Source organism: Lactuca serriola, chromosome 2, assembly GCF_051521515.1.
Source record: "Lactuca serriola cultivar US96UC23 chromosome 2, Lser_US96UC23_V15, whole genome shotgun sequence".
In the NCBI taxonomy this organism is placed as follows: domain Eukaryota; kingdom Viridiplantae; phylum Streptophyta; class Magnoliopsida; order Asterales; family Asteraceae; genus Lactuca; species Lactuca serriola.
Genome location: NC_136409.1, coordinates 233,380,666 through 233,394,848, shown reverse-complemented (window position 1 = coordinate 233,394,848; position 14,183 = coordinate 233,380,666). Strand labels below are relative to the sequence as shown.

The following is a 14,183-nucleotide window of genomic DNA, read 5'->3' as shown; positions in this document are numbered from 1 at the left end:
TAAGACTGAGTTTGTGATCATGGTAATTGGTAAACTATATGGACCATTTATGTAATTTTGTCTTTTCAATAGTGTTTTTTTTACCCGTGGTTTTCATGGGTTTTAATCTAATATATATATATATATATATATATATATATATATATATATATATATATATATATATATACACACACACACACACACACATTAGCCGTTTACCCACGCCAAGCGACAGGTGTTAGTAGTTTTTTCAAAATTTAGTTTCTAGAGACAATTAGTTCTTTTGCACAAATAGTTTACTACACCAAATAAACAGTATGTGCTAAAAACTCAATTCAAGGCAGTCTTAAAAATCTCATACTCAACCCACTCGCGTAATACACAGACGGTGGAACGGGTGTGGGGGGTAGGAAGGGGAGAGTTAAATAGTTACGTATCCACGATAAGTTTCTTTTCATTGTTTTTTGTATTTTGGAAGTATATTCCTTTTATAACTAAGTTTTCTTGGCTAACATAATGCTAGCTATTAAATATAATTGTTCCTCGAATGTTTTGTTTCAGTGGATGGTGTATAGTTTATTTTGGACGGAGTATAATTTTTTTCGGCGATTAGTTTCATATCGGTCGGATGCTTAGGGTTAAATTGAAAAGTGTATTGTAGTTTGAAATTAAAATCAAATTTACATGATGCGTTAAAAAAAGTAACTTCTTTTGTGTTAAATAAAAGCTCATTTTTTGTTTTTTAAAAATAAATGTATGTTTTTGTTTTCTTTTAAAAATCAAAATACATTGTTTTTTTATATCAAAAGTAAATTGGTATTTTACAAAAATTATGTATCACTACCATCTATGTTCTTTGTCGTCTTATTTATTCATACATATGTAGCTATGGGTCTTACAATTAAAGAAACTATCTTCAAGTGGCCTAAATAGCACCCAAAAACTGAGTCCAACTCAGTTTAACCAGTTAAGTGCAAAAATAAAATGGCAATTAATAGTAAACAATTAATTGATATTTTTTATGCTAACAGTCACACACGTTGTTGATTAATTGACTTTTCCCTGTTAAAACTCATGTTTGCATTTTTATATGTTAGATCAATGATAATTAGCATGTTATACTCTAGGAATTTTGGATATATTAAAGCAATATGTGAAAATTTCGACATTTGATAGTTGTTGCCAATGTTCTTGCGAGCCACTCCTAACCTGTTTCAAACCTAAATTCCTCTATAGCAATAAAAAAAATCCCTTCATTAAACTCCTTTTGACCACTCTTATGCAATTGCCTCATACTGTGTATGAAAACATAAGGATTAAGTAAAAAAGAAACTCAAATATATAATGCTTAACAGATTAAGTCCAATGACTAAATAGAAACAACAAATTTGAATCCATGCATCACCCAAAGCATAATTCTTGTAATTTTGTCCCTAAGTTTGGACTTTGTTACGAAGATTGTCCCTAACGACATATTTACCCTTTGTAAAAAATTTATTGACATTTGAATTTAAATAATTCTAAATAGTTTTATATACCTGGGGCCAAAACACACGCACGTATCCACCCTCTCTCTTTCATGTTACCATTTCTTTCTGTCTTCCATATAACACCGTCCTTCAACCTTTATGCATATTACAGTCCAAAAAACTGCAACCAAAATAAAATCTCTTTTTTGCCCATATGATTTTAGTCAATTTGACTTTATTGGCCATGTAAGCATCATCATATTCCATCTATGAATTTAGAATGATTAAAAGTGAGACATATTTGTATCAAAACATAATATTTCCTTTTGAAGACTCTAATAGCTTGTGACCTTGCTATTTCCTAATAAGAACAGACATAGAACCAAGACAAAAACTCAATTGCATGAAAAAAGACATGTAAAAAGAAATCAAAGATATAGAATTGAAAAAGAGTCAGGTTTGTATCATCTTATGAACTTTGAACTCTGTAGACTCGAGATGAACTCCAGATCTACATAGGGAAAGTAAAAAAATCAACCAAAAGAGCATAAAGTTTTATTAAACATAAATGATGAATAAATCAAGACATCGTTTAGTATACTTGGGCTACGATAAAAAAGAAGATTTTGTTGCTCCTGTGAAGCATCTTTATACTTAGGGCTAGGGTTCGAACAATCAAGGGAAAATAGCCTCTTCAAAGCATCTTTATGGTTTCAGGGCTACAAAGTTCTTGTTCCTCTCATCCATTTCCATAATGGCACACTCCAACTCACCTTCAAAAAGAAAAAAAAAAACTACCAAAAAAAAAATTTTTGCAAAAAATTTGTTTTCCTGATTAAAACAAAGCAAATCAATACTAAAAAGAAAGTGGTTAGTTACCTGATCACATAGCTGTCAAAATGAATGTTGGAAAATACCCCTTTGTGATTTAATTTGTCAAAAATAGGTGGCGATATGCAACCTGATAGCATCACCAGATCATTGTATTTTTATCAGTCAAACTACTTTCAACCTGAAATAAACATTAACAAAAACAAAAACAATCGACAATTATGATTATAATGGTAACATATCAAATATGACAAAGTAACCCATAAAATTAAAACTAAGATATTATATGGTAGAGTTTCAGAAAAGAACCCCTTGCCTTTCCATTCTTCCATAATTTCATTGACTGTAAATAACAGAAACTCAAAACATGTCACGAAAGGGGAAGATTATGGAAGAGTGTAGGGCATATATTAGCTAATACATCACATAATTGGAGCATTAGTTACGGTTCATCACAAGGACCATTAGTATTGTGGCTGGTTTAATTTACAAAATTAGGATAAATAATGAAATCAGATTACTCATGATGAGACTAGGTATTATCATAAATTAATATAAAAAAGAATGGATTGTGTGACAGATGCCCACCATGAGGAAGATCAAGTGCCATGATTCTGTCCTGAGCCTTTAATATTGCAATTTACCCCTTCTGTTCTGGCTAATGTCAACCCTTATTGTTTGTGTTTATAGGTGCGTCGTCCTTGATTGCCAAAAGAATTGCAGTGAAGTTAAAAAAGATGTGAATATGTTCGCATTAAGCCTTCTTGTTGCAATCAACCTATTCCAACAAAAAAAATATAAATTTCACATCAGAAAATTCACATTCTGTATATTATCACCACTATTTATGACTAACTAAGAAGTTGTTCCATGAAATATCAGTTTAGTTTCACTGGGGCATTTCCACATACAGTTGGCATGCATTTTCTATCTGTTAGAAGAAAATAAAAATAAATAAGCAAAGGAATTAGACGATTACCTGCAATGTCGTAATCTCACCCATCACTTATTTTTTCCAGATTTTGAGTTTCGTAATCAAATCCTCAATTCAGAAAATAAGGAAACCAACCTGCAAACCCATATCATTCCACAAAACTGAACAGAAATATTTAAAATTTTGAAACCGTTCAAAATCTAAGGATCTATTTAAAATATTTCATGCAATAAAGATTGTACATAAAAATATAGTTAAGAAAAATACAGAAAGGATGATCTTTTTGGGTTTCCATCTCTTTCAGGTGGCAATGGTTGCGTTAACTAAAGATGGAAGTGGTTGTTGTGTTAAATGACGATGAAGGAAGAAGTAGCAACTTCGAATAGGGTTTATGGAGAGAAAGATGCGACTTGTAGTGATGCAGGTTGAAGTCGCGGCTGCTTGTATTAACGTCGGTGGCCCGTTGTGATGTCGAAGACAAATCCACGCCCTGGTCATTCTACTTCATTAGACATACAAAGAAAAGAAAAGGATGGAGGTTTAGGGATTGAAATCGAATCAAGAGTGAGGTTAAGGGTTTGAAATCGTAACTTACCTTGAATGTAGAGTTGAAGCATTTTAAGATTGAAAAAAGAGTGATGAGGGTTTGGATTTGGTACGGAGGATGTGTTGTTCTTCAGATTGAGAGAGTTTAGAATTTTAGGGCTTTAATTGACTAACAGAAAAGATGCGATTTTATAACATCTATCTAGTAATTGTCGGATTCCTTTGGCTGAAAGCAAGGTATACTCATTCAAACATCATGTGGACGGCGCGGAGAAGTTCAATAGGAAGCCGGCCAGAATCCATAGATATTTGCCGACTTATCAGTATTCAATGAATCGATCAAGAGAATTAATCTGAGTTTTGACTTTTTCCATGATGGATATGATTTTTCTGAAATGCATAAACTTGTTGTACATGATGTATTAAAGGATGTACCTCTTAAAATTCAGCAAAACATGCTAAATGCTTTTTAAGGTACTAGCCGTTTACCCGCGTCAAACGCCAGATGCGAAGGTGGCGGTGATGATGATGTAGTGGTTACTGCTGACTCTTTTCAATGAGTTTGTTTTTCGATGAAGGTGTACGGTGGTACAGAATACGGTGCAATCATTTAGTTAAAATTAAGAGTTTGTTGTTGTTTTGGGTCTAACAATGTACTATTTGTGTCGAAAATAGATCATTTTTAAAATAATTATAACATATTTGAAAAAAAATCATTTTCTTCGTTGAAGTAATTGTATCCTCCAACGAATAGTATATGAGCGACAATTAGTTTCCAGATGATGATTAGTTTTCTTTTGAAATATATTTGATACTTTTTTATATAATATAATTGTTTATTTATTATATTCGATAAATATTAAAAGCTTTTAGTTGTTTAGTAAAATGTTGTTTGATAGTTTTTTAAATGTAACATTTGTGCTTAAAAGAAGTTGAATCCTGGATTCCAATTCCAAAGTCTGGAAATAATGTTTGATACCAACCATTACAAGAAATGATACCCATGTGTACATGTCAATATAAAAGACAAAGGTAAATATGTCATGTACTTCCAACACGTCGAGTTATTGCTTGAAATGGTATAAAAAATAAGAGCTGAAAACTGCAAATGACCACGAGGAGATCAAATGTAAACATGTCATGTATTTCAAAAAAAATATTGTAGCATTGCCCTTCTAACAGTGTATCCATACAAAACAGTAGTGTCATATAGATTGTTTCGGTAATTAGTTCATTTGATGGATAATTTCATTTCTACAATTATTCTCCCTTTCGGAAACATGTCATATTATAAAGAACACATGGTATGGTCAACATATAGTTGTTAGAGATGTAATATTAATAATATATGTTACTTCAAATATTTGTTGATGTTAATTTATCGAAAGCTTAAGTAACTATGTTAAGAAAAGTTTACCATTTTTTAAAACGAAATATGTTGTAAAAATAGATATTTTAAAATTCATTTTTGGACTTAACCTACTAAAATTGAAATATTGTTATTTGCTATTTTTTCCATAATTTATAACGTTTAATCCATGTTTTTTTAAAAGTCTTGAAGACATCTGATCCAACATCCAATGTATACTAAAAAAATGGTCATAAAAAATCTCATTATCTACTAACTCGACATTAATAATCGGGGTTTGATTAGAGATTTTCAACTCATCTAGAGAAACATATGGACACGACAAAAAAAAAAGTATATGATTAAATATGGGGTAAATTTGTTTTCAACCGTGTAGTGTTTAACACAACACTAAACAAAAACGTTCACAATGTCCAAATGTGAAACCGAGATGAACTCGATATGAAGTAAAATGGTTTAAGTAAGAGATTTTATTTACATAAAAGTGTTAACATAACACAATACACAAATCTTAGGGTTAAGGTTATGATCAAATTGTTTCAACACGTTTTATATTTCAGTTTGATACAATTCCATACCACTAAACGTTTACCATATATATTTAAAGCTGAACAATATTTTCCTTAATCTCAATTTAAATATATTATATATTATATCATCATACTCACTTATTAAAACATTACATTATAAATCATATCATAAAATTGAACTTTTTACCTACTTTCACGTAAAAAAACGTAATATCGGGAAGTCATTATAATCCCCTCCATTTTGTTAATATATTAGATATATTAAAATAATAATAATAATAATAATAATAATAATAATAATAATAATAAGTAAAATGTAAAAGGAGGATTACATAGTTGTCAAGGATGGGAAATAACCACCAATATAAACTATATTTCTTTATATTTAAAATTATTTTCGTATGCTCTTATTCTTTATTGATGCTAACTAATACACTTTATAATATATTTTGTATTTGCTTGATAATATAAAAATTTTGATAAGATAAAGGAAATGAATTTTATCAAGCAATCAATTATAACCGTTACATCATTTTTGGGGAATAAGGGTAAAGCATATCATCAATATCTGCATATGTATATTGGTGTATAGATAAGGTCAGAAATGCATTTTATATTTCATCCGCCATTGGTAGATTAAAACCTTTAAGTGCATAGACAATGTCTAAAGATGTTTTATGCCTTATTTTAATACCAATAATAATCAATGTTTACACAGTATGTCAATAAATTTAAAGAGTGATTGTACCACCTGAGGATAGGCAAGGATAATGCCTAGGAAACAAAATATTGAATTGCTAAATTAAACTAATACACATAAAAAAAAGGAAAAAGAATAATTATTTAGACATTGAATAAGGTAAACAGAAGGAGTATTTGTAATCCAAAAACTCTAAACCAAGCAGCACCAAGAAGATCAACAAACAAAGTCGGCTACACATAGTAGGCAAATACAACCACCATGGGCAAAAAATGGTTAAGCCACTGACAAAAGTTGAAAAAGGGCTTCAAATCCAACAATTGAAATTTGTATAAGACTCCATGAATCCATCTAAAGCAACAGAGAAATAGCATCAATAGCTATAGTATGGCTCAGAAAACCAAAAATCAGCACCAAGGGCAAAATGGTCAAAATTTGTATATGCAGCAAGGTGCCAAGAAAATTTCAGGGAATTGCTCTGCAGACAATTTAAGACGTTGTTTACACACCGTACAATGAAAAAAGGTAGCAAAAGAAGGCTTAATATATTAAGTGTAGTTCTAATCACCATACGATCACAATGTACTTCAGAAGAGCGTCCAATAATAGCAACAGACTTAACCAACTTAATCAACAACCCCTGATATGATTCTTGTTTCTATCTAACATCGTATTCTTGGATTCCAAAGCTTGACCTTTCCCTCCCTTTTAGATTACTGATATTAGTTTTCTTCAGACACTTGCAAAAGCATATGAATGAAGGAAATCTTATTATCACACAACATAAAATAATTATACTCTGGGTATTAATTCATGATTATAAAAACAAACATATAGAAGATTTATATAACTTTCAAATATTTGGGTACCTTAAGGTTGTCTATTTTATGCTCCTTTAAGTAACCAAAAGGTACTTTTTCAACAGGCATGCTTTAACAATGTATTTTTAAACATTTAAACCCAAAATATAACTGAACATTGCCCAAAGTGAAAAGTGAAAACAAAGTTTGAATCTGATTATACTTGTAATCTTTTGTAGATTGTGTCAAGTCATCCATATACACTCTGTTTGGTTCCACCAAAGAGCCTCATCCCTGATAAGTTTTTGAAATGCCCCCAAAAAAAGTTAAAATATTAGAGCATGACAAAGCAAATAAAGTGTTGGCACTAAGATTTTTCATCTAATGTTCCCTTGAGCTTTGTTCTTGTTCTCTGTGTGATTTCCTCTCTTCTCAAATAAAAAGTACACTAACAACTTTCGTACATCTAAACTGCACCAATTCTAGAGAAATTACAGTATGACACATTCAAACCAGCCATGACTGTATAACTTACTGATGTAGAAATCTCCAAATGTTTCTTTTTAAATCTTAGTCATGTCATGCCTTTCTTCTTAAAACCCGGTCATGCCTTTTCTTTTATTGCAAGTCAAGGGAAATCAAAAGAAAAAATCAACTGAACACCAAAACCAAACTAAAATCAAAGTAAATTAAAAATCAATGGAGAGAATAGAGTATTCACATATTAGAAGAGATGGGAGATAGAGAGAATGGCGTTTACCTGAAACCAATTCGATTGAAGCAGTAAACAACAAATCAAAATCATAGTTTCCAGGTTTTCACCCGATTAGAGAGTGAAATGGGAATGATTTATAGGAAGGAGACAAACAACACCAGCACCTGATATAGGGGAAAATGAGCCAAAAATGAATGATTTTTTTCCGGATTCTAAGGCTTCAAAACAACTCAGATTAAAGGAATGAGTCAAAATCATACTTCAAATGAATTTGAAACTATTTCAAAATAATTCAAAAAATTCTGAAACTCACCTAATTGACCCCCACTTAATCCGTTTCCAACTTATCCGATATTCAACATAGGGATTATAGGGGACTTAGTCAAAAGCCATGAAAATAACCTAATAAACTGTCCTATCATGAATCTATATGAATACCAAATTTAAACAAATATAATTATTAGAAAGCAACTTATAAAGAAACGTTACTAAAGAAAGAAAGAAAGAAAAGGTAGAATCAAAACAGTAAACACAAGAAATGCATTCCAAACACTTTGTTTCACATACTAAACAACATAGATATGTTAAAGTTCATAGTATCATCATAAATTTTCTATCATCGCAGGATAAGTTAAGAAACAAAACTTTTTCGTTTTCTAGAAAAACTTAATTTCCTTATATTTACGTGTTCATAACATGCCAAGAATCAAAACTATATGAGTCCCTTTAAGCACAAATCACAGAATGGATGAGGATGGGGCGAATGAGGAGAGAGGGGGAACTAAAAAGCAAATAATAAGAAAAAGAAGAGGAACGGGGTTACCATGGTTGCTCAATAGTGACGATGTGGTAGTGAGTTTGATGGTGGTGAAAAACAGAGGAGAGGGGTTAGGATTTCCGGTGGGTCTGATAGCGATGGTGCAATGCTCTTGAGTGGTAGGAGGTATGTGGCCGTGTTACGGTGTGAGGCCATGGTGCCGGTGGGGAGTTTCCAGGAGACGGTGAGTAGGCTGATGGCTAGTTAGGGTTACAGATAAGGAGAGATGGTAAAGATAAGGGTGAGAGGATCAGATTCACAAAAGGGGAGCTGTGAGGTTTACCAAGTGGTTGTTAGCGGCATGACCGTCGAGAGTGGTGGTTGCTAGTGGCAAAAATAAGCAGGGGTGATCGTTGGTGATGGATACAATGAGCAGGAGTGGGTTTATGGTTATTATAAGGGAGATTGTGTTGTGGTTGTGATGAAGGACGAAGATGGCTTTGTGGTTGTGGTGCGATGGTTTTTAGAGACGGAGAAGGAGGAAGAGAGACGGTGATGCGATGGGTTATATATATACCAAAGCTGATAATGACAGCAAATGTGTGATACAACAATAATTTGTTTGGAGATGAATGGTTTGTACCTTTGTGGTATCAACTCAATATATATAAGGAAGGCATACCAAAATCACAATTTTTAGGAGAGATCTTGTGATTTACTGGATTCCACATTGACTCGATCAAGGATTAAAGGGCTCGGTCAAAGCCCGGTTTGAAGGAATTAGAAGTATTAAGCAATAAACTGGGGATATTGTTGGGCGTACAGGGGTGTTATTGGATGAAAACATTGCATAAACTGGTTGTACATATTGCAATTGGGTTTATACCTCTTAAAATTCTGCAAAATCTTGTAAATCCTTTTTAAGGTATAAAGATATATATATATATATACTAGGTTACAACCCGTGAAAACCACGGGTAAAAGATTTATAAAATTTTATTAAACTAATAATAAATAATTTCCTAAATTTTATAATTTTATATAAATTATTTGGTTATGTATAGTTTTGTGAATTAGGAACCATAAATGTTAATATGATGATGCAGTTAATTTGGAGTATGGGCTGTATTAATTTTTGTAAGAAATTTGTGCTTTACAAATTTTATTGACCAAAGATGAAATCCACTTATTACAAAAGATAAAAAAATTTATACTTAATTGTCAATATTTTTGGATGGTGTCATTTCTTGCATTTACATAATTAATTGTGAGTCTTTGAGATCCATTCTGTTAGATATGAATTCGCAAAGATCATTACCATGAAAATGAAACAAATTCATTTAATAGTAATAAATATCATGAACAAAACTGATTAACATTGTTTATTATATCATACCTAATGTTTTAATTAGGTCGTATTAATAAAATTAAAACCTTAAAATTTAATATTTTCCTCTAAAAGAAGTAAACACCAACTATTTAAAATTACTTTTACTTTTCCTTTTTCCAATTGGCTTGTTCTTCGTTTATTAAGTATATTGGTTTCAAACCTTGTTATGTTCTTACTTTGTCATCTTTGAAATTAAATAAAGTATCATAAAATTTTAAATAAAATAAAAATGGTAATTTCATCAAAACATGTATAAAAGAGAAGGTAATATCCTCTAATTAGTAAACATTGCCTAGGGAACAAACTTATATACAATATCGACAACTTTAACGTAAATTGTAACAAATTTTAACTAAAAAAGTTTTATAACTATCATAATAGTTATAAAGTTAATAAATATTGTGTGATGCAAAAAAACTAACATCATATAAAAATAAAATGTAAACAATCACTTAATAAACATACGACACAAAAGGATATTTTATTAAAAATTCCACTTGATACAAATACAGATACTTTATTAAAGCATTTAGACATATACTTTATTAAAGCATTTAGACAGAAGCAACAAAAATTATCTCAAATTCTTGCTCACAAACTTCTTTTTAGGCCTACGATTTAGCACTCTGCAAAAATGAATGGAAATTCATTAGTTAGCCCATCTGGTATGGAAATACACGTAATTAAGCAAAGTATGAGGTTATTTATATACAAAATGTTTTTAATGGTTACCAAAATAAACCCTATATAATCAGATATATTAAAATGTATGCGTATTATTATAGTTTCGTTAAAACTATTTATATGTGGATTGGAATTGCTTGTTGAATGTTATCCGATTTTTCAAGCAAAATTAATGTATTCAAAATAGACCTTTATTTAAAATCTTTTTAAATGTTATTGAAGTATACTCATAATAGCTGCTCCACATCTGTCAAATAAATGCAAAATAAATCATTAGAAATAATAATAACATGACAATTAGTCCAAATTGAAACCCCAACGGGCATATAAGAAAACTGTATGAGGAACCCGACATAAATAGACATACTTCTCCTTCTACACCCAAATTTAGTCTGTGAACTTATCTCTCACCAAGGCCTTTGCACTGCTTTATATGCAATCATTCATTCCATAACCAGCTAAAACTGAACTTTTAAAATAAAATAAGAAATTTCAAAGATTTTGAATCAAACAGATAAGTTGCGACAAGGAAAAGGTTTATAAAACAGTAAAATAGTTTTCAACCCCAAAATGAAATAATAAAAAGAGCAGTAATTGTTACATGAAAATACAAAATGAAATAATCGAAAGAGCAGTAATTGTTACATGAAAATACAAAATGAAATGAAATAATCAGAAAATAAAGATGCAAATCAACTATTTTTTGCATATTATACATAATTTATTGTCCATTTTCTGTTTTTATGGAAATTTTTTTGAAACACAACCCATTATTCTCCAAAAAACGACACACAATTCCTTAAATCCTTTTACTGTCCACTTTCTGTTTTTTCTGGAAAAAAAATTTAAAGACAACACAATATTCTCGAACAAAACAATGCACCAAAAACAATATGGAAAACTTCTAAATTGAAAGTTTAATGCCATAGTATATCTTGAAAAAAATACAATGCACCATATAGTCTATTCAAACCCGAGTTTATTCATGATCAATGTGATGCCAATTTATACTCACCCAGTGGTTTAGTAACTGATAATGCTATATTTCATTTATTTTTTTTCCAAGTTTTAAAGGCCTTAAATATATTTCATTTATTTTTTTCCAAGTTTTAAAAGCCTTAAATCGAAAAGATGGAAACCATTAAATACATTTAAAAGGAAACTCTAATTTAAATCCATACCAATTGATTAAGATCGGAAATAATTGTTATCTCTAACAAATTTGTTAATAGCAATCCAATTAAATCAAGACATGCATCGCAAGATATTTTTAATATTTGATTTTCACAAAGTCTCTCACAAATACTTTGTAGAAATTGAAGAACAATAGATCAAGATATCCATGACTTTTCATCGTTAAACAAAATTTAAATCTTATTAATTTAATAAATAAAAAAATAATCTTTTACCTGTGGTTTCCACGGGTAAAATGGTCATTTTTGTAATTTGTGAGGCGCTACTTAATCCTTTAGGAGCAGAATGTGCTTTGTGATCCTATAAAACAACAAGTATGGTTGTTTCAAACAGGGGTTGTATGGAAAAAAGATTAAAGTTAAGAAAGATGACAAAAAATGACCATTTAACATTTAACAAAAAAAAATTCATTAATCCAAAATAAGGATATGACCATTTTGCCCCTGTAATGTTAACATGTAATTATTTTTAAAAGAGCATCTTGAGTTTCGAAAAAAAATTAAGAAAAGTTTGACAAGTATGGGTTTACTGCGATAAATTTAAAGTACAATGCTAAAGTAGGTAAAAATGAAAAAACAAAAACTAATTAAAAGGGAATTAAACGATATTGTGACCCTGTTCTGTTGTATTGAAACACGTATAGTTACATGGAAATCAATTTGGGAGATGGATAATATTCGTATAACATATAATAATTTAACTTTGAGTTTAATGAAAATCGAAAATAGGATCCAGGTACTATAACTCATACATACATACATACATATAACTTGTAATTTGTCATGTTGAAACACACTTTGGTTATTAGTAGAATGCAAAAAATGTCAATTCCTTCCAAACGTGAATAAGGTAAGTTTTTGAAATCACATTAAAATAGCATATCAGTTACACAGATCACATGTAATCGACAGTATTATATGGAGGGGCAAAAACGGAATTCCTTAAGATTTGTTTGATTGAACAGAATGGAATAGAATGAAAGAGAGAGTGAGAGGAGAGTACTTGACGGTGTCCATGGCTGCTAAGATTTCATTCATGAGATCGATTCTCTTATCGGTTCTCTGCAGTCCTTCCTTTGAAATTTTTTGCATTCTACTAATAACCAAAGTCTGTTTCAACATGACAAATTACAAGTTATATGTATGTATGTATGTAATGTATGAGTTATAGTACCTGTATGGGGAGCATGAGATCTAGCAATAATGCACCAAGGACTGAAGCAACACCAAGTTGTTGGTAGAGAAGAACCAAAGCAAGAATGATGCGAAAAGGTGCAGACCATAAAGTGTGAAAGTGTGTGAAAGTGATTGGGTTACTTGCTGTTGGAAAAGAAATGGAAAATAAATGGAAAAAAAATTAGAAAGATAATAAAAATGATCTTAAAAGAATGTAACAATCTTCCCAGATGCAATCTTTCTGCGACTCTCATTAGTTAGCCTCAAAGTCTTCCGGAAGACTGCAGCAATCTTTGATGAAAAATAGATTCAATTAGGTGTACAACTTCATTATCTTCAAGGTAAGTATGGAAGAAAAATCGATCATTAAGAACAATGGATGAAGAGCAATCGTTGCCAGAGACAATTAGGGTAGGCATTGTCTCTGCCGGAGGACGATAACAATCCCTGACACCACCGTGTTTGTCAAGAAAAATATAAAAGAACTATTTCTAGGGTTATACAGCTTCAACCGAAAAACATGATTTCAAAATTGAAATTAAATTTGTCATATGGTAAGCTATCTTTGATTTCAGGAGAAAGTAGATGGGAATCAAAGGTTATTAAGAGAAACATACTTTACTTTAATTTCCATGGATGAAATCGATGAATTAGGCAACAAAAAAAGGCAATCGTAAAGTCATAGATCAGAGAAGAAGATGTGGGGAGAAGAAGAACTGGCAATCGATGAAACGATCTTGGAGGAGACAACCAGTTATTGTGCAAAACATGGGGAGAAGAAGAACCGCCAAGAAAACTCTAAATACAGAGTTATTGCGGTGAGGACTGTAGCAGAAGAAGATCGAACTTTGATGAGGTGAGTTTTATTGAAAATGCGGTGAAATAAAGCATGGCAAAATTGGTATTTAACTTTGTACGAAACGAGTCGTTTTGAGTGGACACGTGCCAGAATGGTTTCATTGAGACGGCCTATTTTGTAACACTGTGAGAAGCAATTATAGCCATTCATTTTTTAGATAAAACAAAAATATTTTTAAAATGCAAAATAATTGAAAATTTTCGAAAATCTTTTTTTCCAATATTATTTTCGAAATATATATTTTCCAA

General features: G+C 30.9%; 3 long non-coding RNA genes across 16 annotated transcripts; all 3 read right to left on the bottom strand.

The window, feature by feature from the left end:
• Positions 1-1,098: 1,098 nt before the first annotated feature.
• Positions 1,099-4,124, bottom strand: LOC145088893 (uncharacterized). 8 transcript variants are annotated; one of them, XR_013701304.1, is made up of 5 exons: positions 3,812-4,124; positions 3,262-3,706; positions 2,871-3,060; positions 1,521-2,463; positions 1,099-1,277 (listed from the first exon to the last, which is right to left on the bottom strand). It is a non-coding gene; the product is annotated as an uncharacterized LOC145088893 (long non-coding RNA). The 8 variants fall into 8 exon arrangements; XR_013701306.1 differs by lacking the exon at positions 1,099-1,277 and having other exon boundaries at positions 1,299-1,962; positions 2,053-2,463; positions 3,812-4,118; XR_013701310.1 differs by lacking the exon at positions 1,099-1,277 and having other exon boundaries at positions 1,299-2,245; positions 2,331-2,463; positions 3,812-4,117.
• Positions 4,125-6,332: 2,208 nt separating this feature from the next.
• Positions 6,333-9,366, bottom strand: LOC145088892 (uncharacterized). Of its 2 annotated transcripts, none has more exons than XR_013701301.1 (2): positions 6,930-9,366; positions 6,333-6,839 (listed from the first exon to the last, which is right to left on the bottom strand). It is a non-coding gene; the product is annotated as an uncharacterized LOC145088892 (long non-coding RNA). The 2 variants fall into 2 exon arrangements; XR_013701302.1 differs by having other exon boundaries at positions 6,935-9,366.
• Positions 9,367-10,479: 1,113 nt separating this feature from the next.
• Positions 10,480-13,947, bottom strand: LOC145088891 (uncharacterized). 6 transcript variants are annotated; one of them, XR_013701297.1, is made up of 6 exons: positions 13,075-13,947; positions 12,904-13,010; positions 12,117-12,201; positions 11,075-11,176; positions 10,897-10,954; positions 10,480-10,649 (listed from the first exon to the last, which is right to left on the bottom strand). It is a non-coding gene; the product is annotated as an uncharacterized LOC145088891 (long non-coding RNA). The 6 variants fall into 6 exon arrangements; XR_013701296.1 differs by having other exon boundaries at positions 11,075-11,171; XR_013701298.1 differs by lacking the exon at positions 11,075-11,176 and having other exon boundaries at positions 13,075-13,523; positions 13,694-13,947.
• Positions 13,948-14,183: the final 236 nt, after the last annotated feature.